Below are 21,076 nucleotides of genomic sequence, written 5' to 3' on the forward strand. Positions count from 1 at the left end.
CCTGTTCTGAGGTTTGTGCTTAATTCAAGCAGACGGGGACAGCGTCTCGTTTGAGAGCAGCTGTTTCATTTAGGTGTCTCAGCTATCAGAGGTGACTTATAATGGCGCTGCCACTTTTATTACTGACCTGAGAACGAGAGCTCACCCAGAAATGAAAATTCATTCATTGTCTACTGACCCTCACACTGATGGAAGGTCAGGGAGGTATTTTAGTCCACAAAACACTGCCGGAGTCACTGACACCATGTTTTCAGGGAGAACAACACGGCAGCAGTGATGCTTTTTCACACAGCTCGGCATGTCGAGGTTGAACTAATTTGGATGAGCAGAGTGGAGGTATTTTTGGTTTTATGTTTTTTTTAAAATTACGTTTGAAAATTGGTCACCATTCACGACGGTCGTGTTGGAGATTACGCAACATCTTCTCCTGTGTGACCCCTGCGGTGTTTGTGTAATTAAAAAACTTCAACGCCACCTTTCACCAGCAGGAGGGTGAGAAGATAATGACTGATTGTCATTTTCTGCAGAAATCCGCTACAATGTGTAAATACGGACGACAGAGAAGTTTGGTGTTGTGCGTGAACACCGGCTCATTGAGTGGTAAAACATACTTTTCTGCCTTCAAAACTAAACTCTGATTGTATAGTGGGCTGTGGCAATGAGGCGGTGCCTGGGATGGATGGATGGATGGATGGATGGATGGATGGATGGATGATAGCTCAGAGCAGCTCATACAAAGGTGAGGGTGAAGCAGTTGATTGTGTGAGTGGATATTTGAGAGGGTTGAGGATGCTGCTGCTGCTGCTGCCTCATCTGTCTCTTTGGGTGGGCTTCGTCCATGTTTAACCATCTTTGTTGTATTTTTCTTTTGGGTCCACACACAAGCACACACACACACACACACACACACACACACACACACACACTTTTGAATAGACTCTGCCCAATGTTTTCTTTGTGTTTGTTCATTTGTGACAGTTTAATGAGATGCTGAATTACAGCCCCCGACGCGGGGAGACAGGGAGGGATAGATGTGCATAAATGAGTGGACAAACAAATGCAGAAGCGAGGGGTCAGTGAACACTTTAAGAACTATTCTGGATGGATGTTGTGGCCGGCGTCCACTCCACCATCATCAAAACATCAGGGACTTCCGCACTGCAGAACTAGAGTGAGAATCAGTCAGGACGTTGCTAACATGGAAACATAACACTGCTAAATTAGCTTTGCCCCCCCCCCCCCACATCCCACCTGATCTCATAGAAATAAGTGAAGTGACCTTGACCTTTTCACCCCTCATTGGGAGGAGGTGGCGGCATCTGTTGAAATAGCATCACAGCACCATGGAAACACAACAGCCAGTCCTTTCATGGTCACACAAAACCCCCGGTTACACAACCTGGCGCTCTGGGCGAAGGTAATTGTTCTTCTTTCCCACTCTTGTAAAAATATGTTTTTGTTTCTGTTGCGGCACAGAAACAGTCAAATACTTCTACTACTCTCAAATGCTCACAGACTTATGTATGTTTTGACCTAACAAAGACGTTTTCTCACCTCTTTGTGATTGAAGAATGCAGAAAGGGCCAGACACGTGTATTTAGCTTGTAGCCGATGGAAACTGACAGCTGACAGCATCACCCAGTAGCCTCTGCTTCCTCTCTTTTGGATGTATGCTCAGAAATCCACAGAAGTAACAGAGCACTTCTGATCCATCTTGACTGTGAAGGAGCATATTTTCTGCCTCAACATGATGCGTTATTGTCAGTTTTGTTTTACTACTGAAACGTAGAGCTGAATGAGGAAGACGGGATCATACCAGATGAAGCTCTTGAATGTTGCCAAACAGACATTCATGGACAGGTTTGTGGACAGCTGTGACTCGCTACATTTATAAGCGACATATACATTATAAATCAGGCCAAAACTGGACAAGAGGCGCTTTGCATTCAGAATAAGGGCAAATATATTCTTTGAAATTATAAGTACAAAAATAGCCAACACCAAATACAAAAGGGAACATGTACTTATAAGAAATCTCAACCCTCTCGTAGCTCACTGGGACGAGTGGCTGCTCTCTGCTCTGGACTCTTGTCCTACTGTGTGCCTGAAATTTGTTAAACAGAACTAAAACTTGACTAGGAGCGCTGCAGGTCAGTGACTGCTGGACCAAACACCACCTGGCACATGATGTCACGAAACCTGCCAGTGTCTCCACCATGAAAAAGGACCCTAATGGATTTACAGTGGCCGCGTTTCTCGGGTGCAGCCACGCAGGTCCAGCACACACACGGCGCGGTGCAGCAGCAGGTCGGACAGCGTGAACGTCTGCAGCTGATCATGAACCAGACAGCTTGAGGTGGTTTAAGGTTGTTTTCCTCACTCAACTGCTGTACAGCCGACTTTCACAAGGCTGCTTACATCATCCCTGTGCCAGAGCCACGCCAGGATTTACACTCTCTGAAGGCTCTTTGGGCAAAGCTCCATTTTTGGTTAACAAATACACTATTTCAGTCTGAGCAGAGGATGGATTCTTCCACAAACAGCTTTGCTCCCTCGCTCATGTCCTTTTCATGTGTTTTCTGCTCCTTGTTATAGATATTTTCCTGGATAAGAGAATTTGTCCTACTTGCAGTGGTGATGACACGATGATTCAGGCACTCACGGCCGTAGTTGGAACCACAGCGTCACAGACGTGGATTTGGCTTCCAGGTGTAAGTAGTGAAGCTAAATATGCATCAAACCTCTAGTTTGTACGAACAGCCTGCCGGGGAGCGGCTCCACTGGTCAGACTGTCGGTAGGGTGAGAGAATGACCCTCCACCTCACCTGTTTTATGACATCCCTAAACTCAACTACCAGGTTTAAGTCTCTGGTCATTCGTCACATAGATAATGAAGAAGGTTAATGTTATCCAAATATGGTCACTTATGGTTCCAAAACCACAATGACAACATCCAAATTGCAGAATTCAAGGCTCCAGGTGCCATCAGGCTGGCTTCACCCACTGCTTTGATACAGAGAGCTGCAGTTCAGGAGGAAACCATCTTTAGATGAGTCCACTTGTAATTAAACTGGCTCCCTCTCGTGATGTCGTCCAGCACAGACATCGACCCAGGACAGATGTAGCAGCTGGGGTCTGGCTCCTGCAGAACTCAGGTCTCATGTTGCTCTTTTAATTAAAGGCGAGTAAACAGGCAGGCAGTGGTGGGCAGTAATGTCCCTGCAGAGGGTCTTGGATAGTCAGCATTGATTAGAACTTGTAGACTAAAGGGAATAACGGCTCCAGCAGTAAACATTTATCCTGAACATTTTTTCAGTTTCCAAGTTGTTGTTAAAGCGATAGTTCACCCTAAAGTGAGAATTCACTTCTTATCTACTCACCCTCATGCTGATGAAGCTGGGTGAGGTCTTGCAGCCCTCAGAGCACTGCAGGAGTAACCACTGCAGTGAGGCTGAGAACATGGCATCAGGGACACATCTCAAAACAAGCTGGCCTGTCAGTGCTTCAGAACACTTGGAAAACTTCAGACAAGCAGTGTGGAGGCAGTTCATGGTTCCATTATGTTTTACTTTTACGTTTAAATATCAGTCACCATTCACTTCAGTTGTTTGGAGGATCACCGCAACTCCTCTTCCTGTGAAACTGCAGCAGTGCTGTGGACTTCACCTGAGTGAACGACTGCTTTAGCCTGTCATCTGTGAGTACATGTGATCAGCTGCAAATGACGCACGCTGGAGTGAGGAGACAATCAGCTGATTAACACAGGTGTCAGTTCACCTGGGTAGCCCTTTTGTGCGGCAGCGTCTGCTGTGTGTGGCACGCACACGCCCCAGCGGTGCGGTATGAGCGGGAGCTCTCCCAGCGAGCAGCCTCGTGCGTCCCCTGTCAGTTTTCCCTTTGAAAGTATGTTCAGAGTTTGAGCGTCTCAAGCAGCAGAGCCATCACTCAGCCATCACAGCATCCCCAGTCAGGCGCTTACATCGTGTTTAAAGGTCACGAACTTCCTCACACACAGTTAGAGAGCCCGCCACTGAATCTGTGCGATGGCGGCTGTGCCTTTAATCTCCTGAATGATGACTGATGATCTCAAACCAGCAGTTTAACAGCCGTGCTCCTTAGCTGGTTTAACAACGTACACGCTCACAAACCTCAACACATCCTGCTGGATCAACTGAGCGTTTTTATTGAGAATACTTTGCACAGATTGACAAAAGTAACAGTAAATTGTAAATAGACACACTGAGGGAACGAGATGACTTGCTGGTTTTCCCTCTAGAGTTGTTGGACACCAAAAACAGCGATGATGAGAGCTTGTATGGCACTTGCTGTATTTTGAACAGCATCCATACCAGCTGTGACAGTCTGCCATCATAAGTTGATTGAATATGAACTTGTTTTAAGCCTCTGATAGTCATAATGATACTTAAAAGAGCAGTTTACCACGATGCTGTCAGGTTTCCATTAGAACAATAAATGGTTGTAGGTGGGAAGTGTTTGCATCAGCTAGTTCAGGTTCAAGATGCTCCTTTGTCCTCGTCCTCCCTCACAAAGTCAGCCATGATACGTAGTAGCTGTCTCTTGTCTAGTAGTCAGCTGTTTGGTTTGTTGGTCCAAGTTCCAACAGAGCTTTTGAGATGCAGTAACAAATGGCCTGCTCAGGAAACAAGTTCTGGCTGTGTCTGATTCTGAAAGTACGATGCCTCCTCATTTTGAATGGTTATTTCGGAGCAAATGCTATACACAATCTTTGTAAAAGGAATACAGTCAAAGACTGAGCTATGCTAACACTTCCCACCCTCTACCATTTGTTGTGCTAAGCTAACTTGCATGGGTTTCTAGTGGCCTTCTTCTTTGATGCCCTCTCATTTCCTCTCTATCGGCTCCCCACTGCTAATCAGTGGAAGAACATGGACATGTGTGAGCATAATATACACACTAATGAATCATCTGTCAAAGGATGCCCACAGATTTGTGGCCATCATTAGTATGTTAGGAAAATATTCCTCTTCCATTTGATTATCGAGCTCTCCCGCCGGGTGTCAGAGCACCGTCACTCTGTTGTATTTGTTCTTGCCTTCTTGCCTACAGATGAGGACTTCTACACTGATTAGAACAGGTTCTTACATGTGCGTCAAGTGTTGAGTGTCCAGATGTCTGACGTACTCACACAGATCGCGTTGCATCAGCAGGTGTGTGTGTTGACTGGTTGTAATGTGATGGAGAGTTTCGTCCCATTCGTGGTAGTCAGGAGTGTGCTGGGCAGAGCGCTGATTATGTAACAGAGAATGGTTCCAGACCTGGGCCCTGGCTGGTTGATGGAGCGTCTTGTTCTTCCCCTCATCAGTCAGTGCTGCTATCAGAGCCGTTGACCCTGGTCGTCTCTGTTTCAGTGCTGGATTCCTCCCAGGAGCTTGAACCCACTCTGATCTAAATGCTTTGGTTCTGGGTGGACGAGCTCATCTGGCAATTTGGAGATGACTTCGCTGGCACAGGAAGGATCCTGGTGTGTGTTTCGGTGTGTTTCAGTTAATTGTAACACAAGCTTCATACAAGTGGGACTCATTCACCGACATTATAGAACGCTTTCTTGAATATCAAATCTGTTTTATTGTCAATGTTTCATGTGAGGCAGGCAGGAATTAAACCAGGAATTATAATAAAAAGGAGCTGACTTGGTGAATGTAATGGTCAGAACAGCTTGGGGGGGGACTGTTAAGTGGAGAGCTGGCAGCAGAGGTGGTCAGCGACAAGCTAAATGATCAACTCGCTCTCGTGGAGGATGTATTCGCAGTTAATGAGCTAAAACATGCAGAAGTGCTGATGGAGTCCTTTAAAAAAGTCACATTTTCACAACTTGGATCACAGTTTCTTTTACTTATGACATCATTGTGCTTCCCCCGGAGAGACTGGGGAGGTGTGAGGATGAGATCATCTCTGGATCAATGAGGCAAGTAACTCAAGACGTTAACGCTCTTCATTTGGAGGTCAAATCAGACTCACTTTCTGTCACAGTTTCTTCTGGCATGAAGGTATAAAAGGATAAAACTCTATTGGACTTTTGGCCAGAGCTCAGAAAGGCAGGGAAAACAGCAATACATGTCAACCAGAATGTAATTAAAACCTTCTGACATCCTGACATCCACGACTGTTCTCCTGACAGGTGGTTGAAAATGTTTTCTGTTATCGTGTCAAACAGCTTTTAAAGCTCGCAGGAGTGTTCTGGACGCACCTTTATCATCTGGGTTTAGTCTCTGAGTCGGGCGTTCTTTATCTGGGGAATGTGATGCTGTACAGAGCAGCTCAGGAGTAGACACGTCAAAGTAGCTTTGTCTCGGAGCTTGACCTGGAGACTTGACCTGAGAGAGACAGGAGACAAGGGGAGGTGTGTGTGTGTGTGTGTGTGCGTGTGTGTGTGTGTGTGTGTGTGTGTGTGTGTGTAAGTGAGGTAAAGACTCGGTAAAGCTGCCCTGAGGCCTGTTCAGTCGTGGTTCACTTTGACACCAATGTCTCAACTGCTGATTCAAACCAAAAGCAAAATCCTTTTTTTTGGTCTTTTTTATTCTTGTCGTTCTCACGGTATCTGACCTTTGAGTAAATTTCAGGGTTACTGATCCATTTCAAAGGAAATGTTTTCTTAAAGGCTATAATAAATGTGTGTGTGTGTGTGTGGGGGGGGTGGGGGGTGGTAATATCTTGCAAAAAGTCCGCTGCTTATCAGTGACCATCACTTGCTTGTTCACTGAAAACTTCGGACATTCCCTTCACTGTTAAAAAACCAATGTCAGGGTCAAAGGTCACAGCAGAGGGGTTTTATGTCATGTCGTGTTCTTAAGCAGGGTGAGGTGGTTTTATGTCCGTAGATTCTGATCAGGTCATGCTTCACTGAAGGGACTCCTTTTACCCTCAGCAAACAGAGAAGTTCCTGCAACATGGAAGTGTTGCACTTCGCTCGCTTCCATTTGATCCGTTTGTCCAATCCTAAACATCCATGGCCTCATCTCAGCTGTGGACGGTGGTGAGCAGGGATCAGCTCTGATCTGGAATCAGCGCTATTATGCTTTAAAACTGCCATTGAATAATTACAGTAGATAAACACATCAGTAACAGTTGTGAAACCACAGAGATGGACAATGAGTGAGCTGTGAGCAGCGGAAGCTAACCAGCTGAGTGGTGAAGGGCTCCAAAGTGACACTTCACACATCAAGAACAACAAAGTGAGGAAAAGAAAAAAGATGAAAAAACTGCATATTGCACCCACATCATTTGTGACCAATGAAAAGACAGGAGCTACAGAAATGGAGGAAGACGTGATGAAAGAGAGGAAGGAGACTTCATGCCGAGCCAACTGACGTAGTTCTGGGTGTCCTGCAGCTGTCCAAACTCTCCTCACTGTGACTTCATCACAGCTTCATCAGACGCTTCATCGGGATCATGATGGCTGACAGACATCGTCTCTCTGCAAATGCCCTGCCCTCTGGCATACCGCATCGCCTCATTGAAGAAGCAGAAAGCAGCCGATGTTATTTGGAGTCACTGAATGGAAACAGGCCGTTTGTTGTGACAGCAGTCGTCAAATCGTCTGTGTGGCTCAGCACACTGAGGACAAATGCAACACTTATCCCAGCCAAGGTGGCGCGTCTGTGGGACAGTGAGTCGCCATCATTCACTGACGAGACAGCCATTAGTTTACTGCTATTTTCTTCCTCAGTTTAAGTGACAGCCATCCAGATGTCTGCAGAAATGCCTGCATCTGATCCATCACATCCATGTTTTCCACTCTGGACCCCCGCAGCTCATAGAGGAACACCTGGGGCTCTGTCTCTCCTCAGAACCTGATGTTTTTACATGGATGATGTGATTAGCAGGACAAGACTCAACACTAGATGGACTTTGGGCCCCTGGCTCTCAGCTGCTCGGGTCCTAACTAGAGCTGAAAGCAGTGATGGACAGCCTCTTGAACCTCTGTGCCTGGCGCTGCATGTGTGTGTATGTGTTTGTGTGTTCTGCAGAGCAAAAAGAAGGAGAAGAAGGAGCAGGCTAACGCTGCTCTGTGGTGCAAAAATCTCTCCCTGCATGTTGCACATCACGTGACAACAACAGGGATGAGCCACATAGCTGGAACAAGCATCCAGTACAGATAGGAGTACGAGTGTCGCATGATTAAAGTGCTATTATCTGTTCTCATCTGATGACTGGAGAGCTGTGTGTGTGTGTGTGTGTGTGTGTGTGTGTGTGTGTGTGTGTGTGTGTGTGCGTGCGTGCTCTATCGTCACAGAGGTAAAACCTTGAACACTTTTACATCTTCTTCAACAGCGGCCTCCCCCCCACCCTCTGTTCCTCCAGCCCGGTCCCAGGTTGTGTTTTTTCCATCTGTTTCACTTCACTTCTCACCTCGGGCTGTTGTGTGCATCTGAGGAGCCGGTCTGACCTCACCTAAGCTCTTGGTGAATAGGGCAATAATTTATCGCTGTGGCAAAAAAATAATATTATGGCATGTAAGTAATATATATTTGAATTGTTAGGCCCTTTTTACGTAGAAAGAGGTGTGCACGCAACTTAATGACGAGAGAAACGAGAACGAGACGAAACTCTCCCACGTCCTGTCTTGGCCTGAGGGTTTCTTTGCTGCTGTTGCCCATTTCCTCCACAGGAAAGCTGAAGCCAGGTCTTTCCTCTGTTCACCAGAAAGGTACACTGTGAATCCACGTAGTTGCCCTTTGCCTGTTTTAAGCCCCGCCCATTTCTGAGTGTGTTTATGGATAATTTAGCAGGTGGAATAGATACAGATAATGATGTACTTGATGAAAACATAGTGCCATTTGATGTTTGTTACATGAGGCTTACTAACAGGACTTTGTAATTTAACGAATGCAATGACATGAAAGGAGGAGAGAAATGTATGAAGAGGCACAGAGAGTGAGAGCGAGAGAGAGAGAGGGAGGGAGAGAGAGAGAGAGAGAGAGAGAGAGAGCGAGCGGGGGGTGGCGGAGCAGCTCAGCTCTGGAATCTACAACTGCATCGTTCCATTTAATTTCCTCCCTGATCAGCTGCCTTTCACTCAGTTGCCTGTTGACATGCAGCACATGGAGTGTGTGTGTGTGTGTGTGTGTGTGTATGTGTGTGTGTTTGTGAGTGAGAGAGAGAGAGAGAGAGCGAGAGAGAGAGTAAATCAATAGCAAGTTATCAGAGTGGGCTGAATTTGCATCTCTCTGAGAAGGAAAGAGTTAAGGCCGTTTTAAAAAATGCTCAGTTCATATTTATTCATAAGCAGGCGCGCACACACACACAGGCAGTGACATGCTGGATAGAATTGAGTGTTTTTGCAATGTAGGATCATCCCTGTGAGGCACCAGCAGGTCAAGCCTTTTATATATGTGTGTGTGTGTGTGTGTGTGTGTGTGTGTGTGTGTGTGTGTGTGTGTGTGTGTGTGTGTGTGTGTATGCGAAGAGACTAGCCAGAAATGTTTAGATAAACAATTAAATTACTGCACCTTTATGCAGTTCTATTCCGAAAGTCCCTCTAACAAAATGACACAGTATATTTTAGCGTCCGTGTATGTGTGGGTGCATATGTGTGCGTGTGTGTGTGTGTATCCGTGTGTGTGTGGGCTATTGAAGTGTGTGACATTTAATACCTTCGAGTTGGTGCAGGCTGGACCTGCGGGAATATCATGTCGATATTTCAATACAACACCCACAATCCCCTGCAGCCAAAGACAGGAAATGTCTAAGCGAGTGAGATTGTGTCAGACTTGCATGAGCTATAGAGGTTAACAAGGTGTGTGTGTGAGCGTGTGTGTGCGTGTGCGCGCGCGCGTGTGTATGTGTGTGTGTTGCTTTCATCTTGTTTCATGCACAATTTTACTCTCCACATTTACATCCTCGTTGTGGTTCATCCATGAAGTTGAATAAAAATTGAAACTCAGTACAAACGGAACTGAACTCTGGACTGGAGGGGGGGGGGGCTTGAATGAGTTGATGCGATAAATAGGATGAGTCTTATAAACCCAACAAATCCGAAAGACATGACAAAGAACGCCTGTGCTCTTGTCCTCTGAACATGGGAGCTCCAAATGAAGCGTGTGCCGTTCCACACAAGAGTACGGCCTCCCCAAAAATATTGGTGCACAGCTAAAGCAGAGAGACCCCAGTCGCAAAAAGTCCATCTGTCAGTTTTTACCTGAGCGAATGCAAACGTTCTTCTGCCTAGCAACACAGGGCAGTGTAGCACACACTCTCCTGCGGAGCCCGAGGTGTCCATCAGTCACATGAGAGACTCACGGCAGATGCTCCTCCCCCTTTCACTGACCTTGTATTTACATCTCGCTCTTTTTGTCACCTCCTCCATAACAGGTGAGTGAGTCAGTCATTAGAGTTCACAAGATCCTTGAACTGCTTCACATGGGGGAGCAGCTCACTCTCATTCAATCGAGTCATTCAATATACATGTTGCATTTTATGTCTCGGCCTGCTCATCACCCGCAACATCTGAAATCCACGCGTCTGTCCATGCAGTCGCCTGGCAGCATCTCTTCTTCAGTGACAGAAGTTTTTTCGGCCACAACATCGTCCCCCCCTGGGTATTTAAAGTGACAGAATCTCCATGGAAACGCTCCTGTATGTGCTGCAGGGCGTGCACTGAGCCACTGTAAAGACGTATGAACCCCACTGTGCACTGCACCCTAATACTACATGTCCTAATCTTGCATGAAAGAGTATTAGTAGAGAAAGTATTGTGCGCCTTCAGATGATTTGGTTTTTCTATCTTTAAGTTGGGGGAGAATTGGATCGTTTGACTATTTTTGTTGTATTAAAAGCAAGTCCCCTCCTGGGATTAAACGGTTTTCAAACACACCACTAAGAGATGACAAAACAACATAAATCTGGCAGTCCTCCATGTTTTTCCTCAGGATATTTTCACCAAATGAAGCACAGGAAGCTGTAAAAGCAGCACGCCAGCAGGGGATTTCTGACTTATTGCTTTATATGTGGTGCAGCATTCAGCAGAGGTGAGAGGTTACGGCTTGCCTCGGGGAAGAATCAAACACAAAGTCCTCGCAGTTACACAAAGGAAAACGTGTGAATGTGTGTGTGTGTGTGTGTGTGTGTTTGTGGGGGGGGGTGTATCGATGCTCAGCTGGATGGATTCTGGCGACTCTGTAACTGTAAAGTGATGCAATTGAAGCAGACGTTGAGGTCGCGCCGTGAGGAGTTGCTATGAATCACACAACCCTCACAGAGCAGTGGAGGTCACCTCTGGGCCAGCGGCCACGTGTCAGACTGGATTCTGATTGGCTGATAGGAAGGAACACCTCTAAGTCAGCTGGTTAATCGATGTCACCTGCTCGCTTCTGGAGCGCCGCCGCTAACGGTGGTAACTCCGAAAGATGACTTCAGTTTGAGAGCAGGATCATGAAAGGATGTAAGGGGGGCCCAGTCTTTCCTCAAACACTTCAAGATCTACCAGGCAAGTTTGCAAAGACACACACACACACACACACACACACACACACACACACACACACACACACACACACACACACACACACACACAGCATCATGAGCCATACTACTGCACCATATTACTGACAGAATAACCAAGGTGCTTCATAAACACACAGTCGAGAATCAACCAGGCTACTACGGGGTAGATTGCTAGTCAGAGGAGATTTGATCTCAGTGCCGTTTGGCAGCCTCAGATCTCATTTCCAGGTTCAACAGTGGGACTTTTTCGGAACACTTGAAGCTGCCAGCAGCCTCTGAGGGTGCAAAGTCAGAAAAATGCTCTAAGATTTTGAAGAGATCCTCTGAACTTGCTCATGTTGATAGCAACCAAACTCAAACCTTTTCTCTCTCCAACATTAGAGCATCAGGCCCAGAACTGGTACAGAGGGGTGGGGGGCACACAGAATGTTACATTTATGGTCACTTGAGGTTACTTGAACACTTTGACTGTCACAGTCTGTGTAAACACCCCCAGTTTTCAACCACACAGATTTGTATTCTTCTTTTTTGCTGTCAGTCACGTGATGGAAAACAAGGAGTTTGAATGACACGTGAGCTGACAGGTCCTCTACTTACCGACTCGCACGTTCAACTTCTAACATCATTGGTGAGCGGCTGCAACACCCCCACGCTGCTGAGATTCATTCTGATCACCTCAACCATCCACCATTATTTCTGTTCCTTTCCCAGAGTGAGAATGTGTAACCTTTAAAAGATAAAAGTCCTTCCAGAGGTTAAAAGCCTGCAGCCTGCTCAGCAGCAGCAGCAGCAGTCGTGCACGGGCGGGAGGGACCAGTAGTGTAGTGGCTGAAAATAGTGCTGACTAACCAAAAGAACGGTAACTCTTTCCTTTCTGGGCTGCGTCCTGGGGGGGTGTCACTAATTTTGTTGAAGTGAGAAAACCAACCTCTTTACTGTGTGTATAATGATTCATATTTCATAATTAGTCATTATCAGATGATGGGGTGGGGGGGGGGGGGGCGCTTCATGTGTTTTCTTCTTGAACCGATGTGCCTGAACCTTCCTGTAAGGCACAGTAAAGGTCGGCAGTGTGAGCAAATGAAGCGTGGAAACGATTCCAGTCAAACTGCTGTGTGATTACATGCAGATGAGAGCAGCCAATCACTGCCCTTCATTCAGCGAGGAGCTGCACTCACCGCCAGTCTGAAATAACATTTTAAAAACACTCTCTTCCTGGAGGAGTGGAAGCGGAATCTCCAGGCTGATCACGTTCTGCAGCCCAGAATCTCATCAGGAAGACGTGGCGGCGTCCGACTTGATGGCCTGGTTGAATAGTGGCGTGTTATTATGAGAGGAACTTCAGTGGTCTCAGGAGACGTGACAATTATCTCACTGAGTGCGCGCGTGTGTGTGGGCACGTGTGTGTGTGTGTGTGTGTGTGTGTGTGTGTGAGATTTCAGTAAAGGTGGACAGATTTAGTTTCATAGGCGAATTACTGCATTTGTCATCAGTGTACAAACACACACACACACACACACACACACACACACACACACAAGAGCAAATGCATAGGTAATGTTAACAAAGTCAGCAAGCTCAAGCAGCTGGCAAACGTAGTGTCGTGTGCGTGTGTGCATGTGTGTGTGTACACTGATGACTAATGCAGTGATTTTTCAGTGAAACTAAATCCGTCCACCTTTACGAAATCACACATACACACACACACACACACACACACACACACACACACACACACATACACACACACACGAACACACCCAAAAGAGCAAATGCATAGGTAGTGGTTAACAAAATCCGCAAGCTCAAGCAGCTGGCAATCGCAACGTGTGTGTGTGTGTGTGTGTGTGTGTGTGTGTGTGTGTGTGTGTGTGTGTGTGTGTGTGTGTGTGTGTGTGTGTGAGTCTGTGTGCGCGGGGGTCTGTGTGTATGCTGTGTGCCAGCAAGGTGGTGATTTATAGCAAATATTAGCAGTATTCTGAGAGGAAGAGGGAAGAGAGGATGAAAAAGAGAGACCAGGGATGGAAGCAAGTGATGGAGGTCGAGGGAAAGGGGAGAAAAAACAAGCAGGCGAGGCATAAACACAGAGGGAGGGAGAGAGAGAGCGAGAGAGAGAGAGAGAGAGAGAGATGAGGGATGGAGTATTGTGCAATCTCACCCATGACTAAGATCAATGTAACCTTTCTGCCTGCCTCTGAGAGAGTGTGTGTGTGTGTGTGTGTCTCTGTGTGTGGAAGAGAGAGAGATTTAATCATTCAGCGAATGCTCTGTCGACATGTCACCATGTGCACACTAGTGTGTGTCTCCATCTGCCTCCAGGTTTGCCAGTGTGTGCGTGTGTGTGTGTGTGTGTGTGTGTGAGTGAGTGAGTGAGATGGAGTGCTGTACACACCAGACGATGGCGATGGCTGACAGAAGGTTAAGAGGAGGAGCAGCTCGCCACCTGACAGTTGCAGACACCACACACGCGGATGTTAATGTGGCGAGAGAGGGTGGAGCAGGAGAGGCTGATGAGATGGAGGGAGAGTGGGGGGAAGTGAGAGGAGCGGAGCAGTAGTTGGACCCAAGAGGAAGCAGGGATCCTTAACACACCTGAGTGTCAGGGTGACTTCCAACGTTTCTGTCAATACGTGACCCAAGAACCACCGACGGGTCAAACGCACTCTCACAGATCATTTATCAAAGGACAACACACGCAGCGAAATGATGGCTCTTCTTTACTGCTGCTCATATAATGACAACACAGCAATAGAAGCATGAGATGCTTCAAAAACACAGTTAAAGAAACAACGGATAAATAAAAAGCAGGTTAAACCAACACAGGATCCAGGATCAGGGGATAGGAGTGTGTTTCAGGTGGTGAGAGAAGAAAACATACTTGCTTCTTGGTCGTTTACCCTCCGTTAGATGCGATGCAGGGGATCATCTTCAGGCAGAAGGTGGGATGACCTCATTTTTCACAGAGGCTCTGGACTGCATCAGATCCAGAACCAACCCAGGACACCTGGCCCAGTCCTGAAGCCCCCAGCAGACCCTGAGCCTGTCTAACGCCTGGTCATCACTCTCTCTACTCCACATTGAAGGCTGGTGTAGGACTTGTGAGCTAGCATGCTAGCGCACAAACAGAGTTGCCATCAAAAAATTGAATGTTTATTTAGGCGTACTAAATTAATACAGCTGGGGTTTTTTTACAAACTATAAATGGCCATCTGGATTTATCTTGACAATTCATAACAATAAAGTGGACGTCACATCACTTATCAACAAAGACTTCCGTATTTATTAAGGTAAAAAAATCACATCAAAATCAATGTTTGTTTTACAGAATCTTGTTCCTGGCAGCGCTTTGAGTTTAGTCCCATTTCAAACCAGCCATTGATTCTGATGAAAGTCACAGTTTGAAGTGGTTTTGGCGACAGACGCACCTGTCACACCTGACTGATACAAGGACTGCTGGAACATTGAACATCTGTGGATTCTTTGTGTTTTACAGCTGCTGGCTGATAAATGGTGTCATGGTGAATATAAGTGAAAAGAAGAGGTGGGTTTGATTTGATCACAAATTCAAAAACTTCTTGTGTGTGTGAGTGTGTTCAGGCGTTCGTCTCTCTGTGAAAGAATAATGCCGGTGACGAAGGCGAGCAGTAGACAGAATCAAAGATGGCAGCGTGTTGTTGACCTCGCAGACCAGCTTGAACTGATCCTGAACCTGAAGTGATCTGGGATTGCAGAGTTGCTGTGTGAGTCAGCGTGTCTGGTCACGCACCAGCTGCGTTCAGGAAAACACGAGTGGTACAACTCCCTCTTGGTTGGAACACGTTTGAATGTCGCGACGACACGGTTGCCTGTCAGCCGTGTTCTCGCTCAGGCTTGACCACCGGCAGCGGATCCATGATGGCGTCCGTACCCTGTGAGAGAAGATGAAGCAATGGAACCCGCTGAGATGGTTTTTATCTGAACTCATTTGAATTCACATTCTACACATGACAGTCGACAAATCGTTGCCCTCTGTGGTGCTAGAATAGAGACACACCTGGGTGAATAACGAGGGGGCGACCCTGCAGGGACGGGGAGGGGCTGGAGATGAAGGAGGAGGTGTGGTCAATAAGAATCCTCTCGTAACAATTCACGGTTCAGCTGCTTTCAAGCTGGTCACTGGCTGTGTGACACCAGATCCTAGAACGCTCACACACAGACGTGCTCATTATAGTGACCTGATAATAATAATAATCAGAATTTGTGTTCTTCCTCTGAATGACCCATCCCAGCCCAGCTGACCCACTGCTCTATGATGGGAATATCAAATAAAGAATAGCAACCTGGTCTTGGTAAGTCTTCAGACTGAAGGTCTGCACAGTTAAAGTGGTCATACGAAGAGTGTCAACAACAGCTGTGTACACGCTAACGCTGGCGACCCTGGCAGACGTGGAGAAGCTGTCACACCTGAACACACTCGCTCTCGGCAGAGTTTCATTTGCTTCGCACTCTGGACCATCTGAAAGGATGCAGCTTCCATCTCACTCCTTCATCCTCCAGGTGCTTCAGAAAAAAAAGGGATCCTGCTGTCAAAGTTGAAAACATGGCTGCAGTGGAAGGTCAAGGGCCGACTCAACGGCGAGCTGACGATGATGAGAGGCAGGAATTAGAGCTGTCACACAAAAACAGTGGCATCCTGGCTGCAGTCTATCGCCTTGGTGTTACCATGGAAACACTGCTGGGAGTTAGCCTGGGGATGGGATAAATCTGGGGCTTGATATAAATTCTTTATTTTTGTGGAACTTGGATTATGACCCTCACAGGCCAGGCTTAAGACAGGCCTAACACTTAGACCCAGTCTGAAACCTCTTCAACCTGGTATCAGCCCAGGTGAACGCCTATGGGATGTTGGTTAAAGGTTGACCAAAGGTAGAAAACCACAGCGCTACTCTCTACAAACCTCGGACAGAAGGTAACCGTGATGCTATACTATAGACCTGAACCTACTGTACCATAAACAAAACAACATAAACAGGCAAAGATACTGAAAACAGGATCAAATCATTGTAGATGTTGAGATTTTGGAGGTAAACATGGCTGACATGACACATTCAGACCTCTAGAAAGCAGGCTGCTGGGATTCATGAATAAATCACGAGTGAAAATCTTTGAAGACTGGATCGAGAATTTTTTTTTCCAACCTAATCTTTTTGACATCGAAACACTTTTGAGGGACACGGACAGAGAACCGGTCTGCCAGGTTTGTTCCACACACAGACTTGCTGCTACACGCCGCTCTGTTTTTCTGCCTCATTCTCAGTAAATTGCAATTCTCCCATCGCTTGATTTTCAATAAAACTGACAAATGTAACCGGTTGCTGAAAGTATGAGAACCTCTGGTTTTACACATACGTAAGATTTAAGAGTGTAAATCTGAGTGAGCATAGTGCTGTGTGTGCATCATCATCATATGTGTCGTTCTTTTTTATTATTGAGCCGTCTTGTCTGATAAATCTACTGACCCTGTTTGCGCAGCTTGTCTGTGGTGTACAGATGGCAGCTCAACATCTGGAATCTTGAATCTTGTCCCTCTCCTCCAGCACCTATAATTAGCTTCTTAAACGTCTTACGTCCAGTTACAGCCCCCTCATGTTGGGCTTTCACAGTCGAATGCTCCTAAACGTTTTTCTTAGACATAAGATGGTTAAATGCATTGACCTCCTCCTCCGGCAGTGAACTTTGACCTTTGCCAGGGAGGTTATGTCTTCATCTGTCTGCAGGATTATACCAAACCACCAAGCTGGTGGAACACAGGAGAACCTTTTAGTCGGATTTGGGTTGTCTGACACCTCCACATGTCCTCGTCCTCTGACTGTCTCGCTCTACAGTTGAATAAAAGTCCCGCTAATCCGTCTGCTGCACACAGCGAGTGTTCAGAATTCACTTGGCTCCTGCAGCTCAGCTCGTCGTCCTTCCTCACTATTCCCACCGCTCTCCTCGTGCCGATGTCACTTTGCCCTCCATTAAATAGAAGTCCTCTGCTCTGCCACTCTGAGATATGGTCTCTGATCAGGAGACGCGGCGAGGAGAGCTGTTCAATTTAATCAGAGGAATCAGAGGAATCGTGAGTGCTCCTCTGTGGTGTGACGCTGGAGACGATGTCCCAGGACAGCTCTTAGCCGCCGGGCTCGCGGGGCCTGGACAGCTCCGCGATTATGCAGCCAAACATGAACATTTGCACACAAATATGTCCGTCTGCCTTTAGGAATGTTTGTATTTTGACTGAATCTTGACTTTTTTTTTTCTTTCAAGAACTAATTTTTCTCAGTCATCACAATCTGGTGGACTGAAGCCAGAAAAAAAGTATCTCTTTATGCCAGAGTGGGCGTGGCTTCCTCAATTCAAGGTGCCACATCTCCTTTTTTAAATCTTTTTTTATGTCTTTTGGCCTGTTTTTCTGTGCCTGTGTTCTTTCTCATGATGGAATCCATCTGTTGTCATGAAAGAATGGCCAGTGGTGGTGGAAAAGTACCTCTAGAGACATTTTGGCGTAGAACTACTGAATGCAGTGTTATTATTATTGTATATATCACATGCATAGCATAACAGCTAAATAGATGTTTCCTGGATTCCCTGGATGTGTGATAAACTTGATCTTTTTCATGATTTTATGTTTTCTCCTTTTTGCTCAGCATCAGTATTAAGCCTGAGGAGCTCTCAGATATATTCCCATGACTTGAACAACATGAACTAAACGACTTCACTTAAATGAGGATGGCATCGCTTCCTTCTTGTGCTTTAGAATCTGAGAATGTGTTTATATTTTTCAGGGTACACTCTCTGGAACTCTGAAGCTTCCACGGCGCATCCTGTCACACAACTGGCTACAAACTTGCTGTGACGTCACAAATCACACTTGTAGGTCTACATGTTATCTTAAAGAAATGTTCTCTTCACAGCAGAAAGAAACTCAACCGCAATCCACACTCCAGCATCACCATGACAACGCTGAGTGGACGTGACGTTGTGTTAGTCACACCTCTGATGCCCCTAGAGCTCTAGACGCTCCTGATGGACGCCATGTATACAGGAAAAGACGTTTCCTGCCTCACGTCTTCTTATTTCTCATTAATGTCCACAACTGGATTCAATAAAAAACTGATGTCACCTGTTGAACTTGATAATTTTCAATTATTTTATTTGTACAATTCCATCAACCGCATAAATCAGAGAGAAAATGTGTAAACAACAATGCTTGATACTAGAACAGCTTGGTATTAGCCAACGCTCCCTTAGTTTATAACAAAACTTACATATTAGACCTGAAATTGATCAAGACATGGAAATTAAACAGAATAAAACAGAAAGTATCAGTGTCAAATGTGTAAATAAAGTTGTTTGTCAGCGAGTCGGTATGAACTGAAAAATTTATGAGAGACAACGTTTGGATGTCGACTAATTGAGAGAGGAGTAAATGATATGACTGCTCATGTAATTTCTCCAGTGAACCGTGGAAATCAAATTTGTAATGAAATGAAAATTGTTGGTGGGGGTTGTTCAAGAACTAGAAGTGTGAGGATCTCTAAACTGTCTGGAGAGAAAGACGCTGGAATGGATTACATCAGAGTGGGAAAATGAGATAGATACTGACATTACTGCAAGCTTTTTGAGAGAAAATGCTACTGATTACACAAATTGATTGAGTTATTTTCATGCAGCCTGAGTTCATGTGGCTCTCATCGACCAGTGCTCCTGGAAACTTGGTGCTGTGGCCTGAAAAATCTCAGCACCATTTGCACCACTGTAATCTTAACTTCATTTTTTAATGTTTTTTTTTTTAATATCCTAATCAGACAAAAATAAATAAAATTCAATTTTCATCAAAAGATAAGTTGTTTAGGCAAAAACATTTCTGTCTATGGTGACTTTAACTTCATGCATGAGGGATCAAAGATCTTTGTATCTCGGGACCAGAGCTGTGTCTGCCCTGCACAACCTGACAGTTCACCACACGACGACTACCACTACTATTATTATTATTGCTATTTTTATCATTATTACTTACACTACTACTATTGGTGAAAAGGTTTTGACCCACTGGAAACTTTAGGGGGCAACATGGTGGAGCAGTGGTCAGCACTGTCACCTCCCAGCAAGAAGGTTGTGGGTGGAGCTCCAGCTGCAGCACGTGATCTTTCTGGATGAGTCTCCATGTTCTCCCTGTTCCTGCTGGGTTCTCTCTGGTACTCCAGCTTCCTCCACAGTCCAAAGACATCAAGAGGGACCAGGTTAATCCAGACTCTAAATTGACCGTAGGTGTGACTGGGAGAGCCAATGGTTGTCTGTCTCTGTGTTGGCCCTGCCATGGACTGGTGACCTGTCCAGGGTGAACCCCGCCTCTCGTCCGACGGCTTCTGGCTTCTCACCCTCAACAGGATAAGAGGTAGAAGATGGATGGATGGAAAGTGTTCCTGAACAACTCAAGTCACAGCAACTTTTATTCATGCAACAAAGCTACAACTCCATCATGGTCAATATGCAGCTTCTCATCCAAACACTTTGTTCTTTTTCTGTTCACCATGAAAACATCTCATGTGGAAGATGATTGGAACAGAAAGTATCAGCAGCTTCGTGCGTCTCCGTGAGACAAAGCTTTATCTGCCGAGCCCTGGTGCATCCCGCAGCGGGCCGGCCTTCCTCTCAGAGGTTATCAGACGAGAGCTTAAGAAGCTCCAGGGTCAAACTGAAAACGCTTCAGTTACTGCGAGAGACAGATGGGAGGAGCTTTGGATGCTGATGGAAGACAATAACAGGCCCTTTTTCTTTTCCCAGTGCAACTGTGCTACGCTAAATAAATATGCTAAATAAAAAGCAAGCGCCCTTGGCTTGGCAGCAGTCCAAGCGAGACAAAGAAATTCTTCTGTAGCGACAAGAAATCACCTTCCAGGGAAAAAGGTTGAGCTCTTGCACGTTACAGCTTTTGGCTAATCTGGTCAGTGAACTCCATTTAAGAAAATATCATCCATATGTTTGCAGCCACGCCTCCGGCCGCAGGCTCGTGGTGAGTCAGTGCTGCAGACCGGACTGGTGAGCACAAAGGCCCATTCATGGTCAAGCAGCGAGGGCCGACCGCCACGCTTATATAAGAGCAGGAAGTGGAGGCTTTCCTTGCTGGGGAATGGAAACAGCTTTATTTATATCCATTCTGGAATACCAGGAAAGACAAGCACCATCCTCATCTAGTGGGAAGTTCTACAGACTGTTCTTGGGTATTCATGTCAAAGACCCAAGCTGAGCACAGCCCGGGTGCGTTCAGTAAGCAGGGCACTTTATAAAACAAGATTTACACATCAAGGGCTTTGAGCGGTGAAGACTGTGTCTTAGTCAACATTCTCATGTGAAGGCTACTGTACTAAAACATGGTTGTACTGAATGCTGCTATCTGAAACATGTACTCTTCTTGCTCTCTGCCCTTTGCACCTCTCTGTCTCTCTCTCTCTCTGTCTCTCTCAAACACACATATACACACACACACCCACACACACACACACACAATGTTTCAGGCGATCAGCAGACGTTCACAGGTTTGTTAAAAGGTGACTAGAGCCATCAAGAG

The 21,076-nt window shown here is 46.0% G+C and overlaps 1 long non-coding RNA gene across 1 annotated transcript; it reads left to right on the top strand.

Annotated features, from left to right (window-relative positions):
* The first annotated feature begins 1,840 nt into the window (after positions 1–1,840).
* LOC147250635 (uncharacterized) lies at positions 1,841–18,442 on the top strand. The gene is made up of 3 exons (XR_015119006.1): positions 1,841–1,860; positions 2,596–2,711; positions 18,420–18,442. It is a non-coding gene; the product is annotated as an uncharacterized LOC147250635 (long non-coding RNA).
* Positions 18,443–21,076: the final 2,634 nt, after the last annotated feature.

Source organism: Aulostomus chinensis, chromosome 13, assembly GCF_037954235.1.
Source record: "Aulostomus chinensis isolate RoL2024-O1b breed Wild chromosome 13, RoL_Achi_v1.0, whole genome shotgun sequence".
Classification (NCBI taxonomy): domain Eukaryota; kingdom Metazoa; phylum Chordata; class Actinopteri; order Syngnathiformes; family Aulostomidae; genus Aulostomus; species Aulostomus chinensis.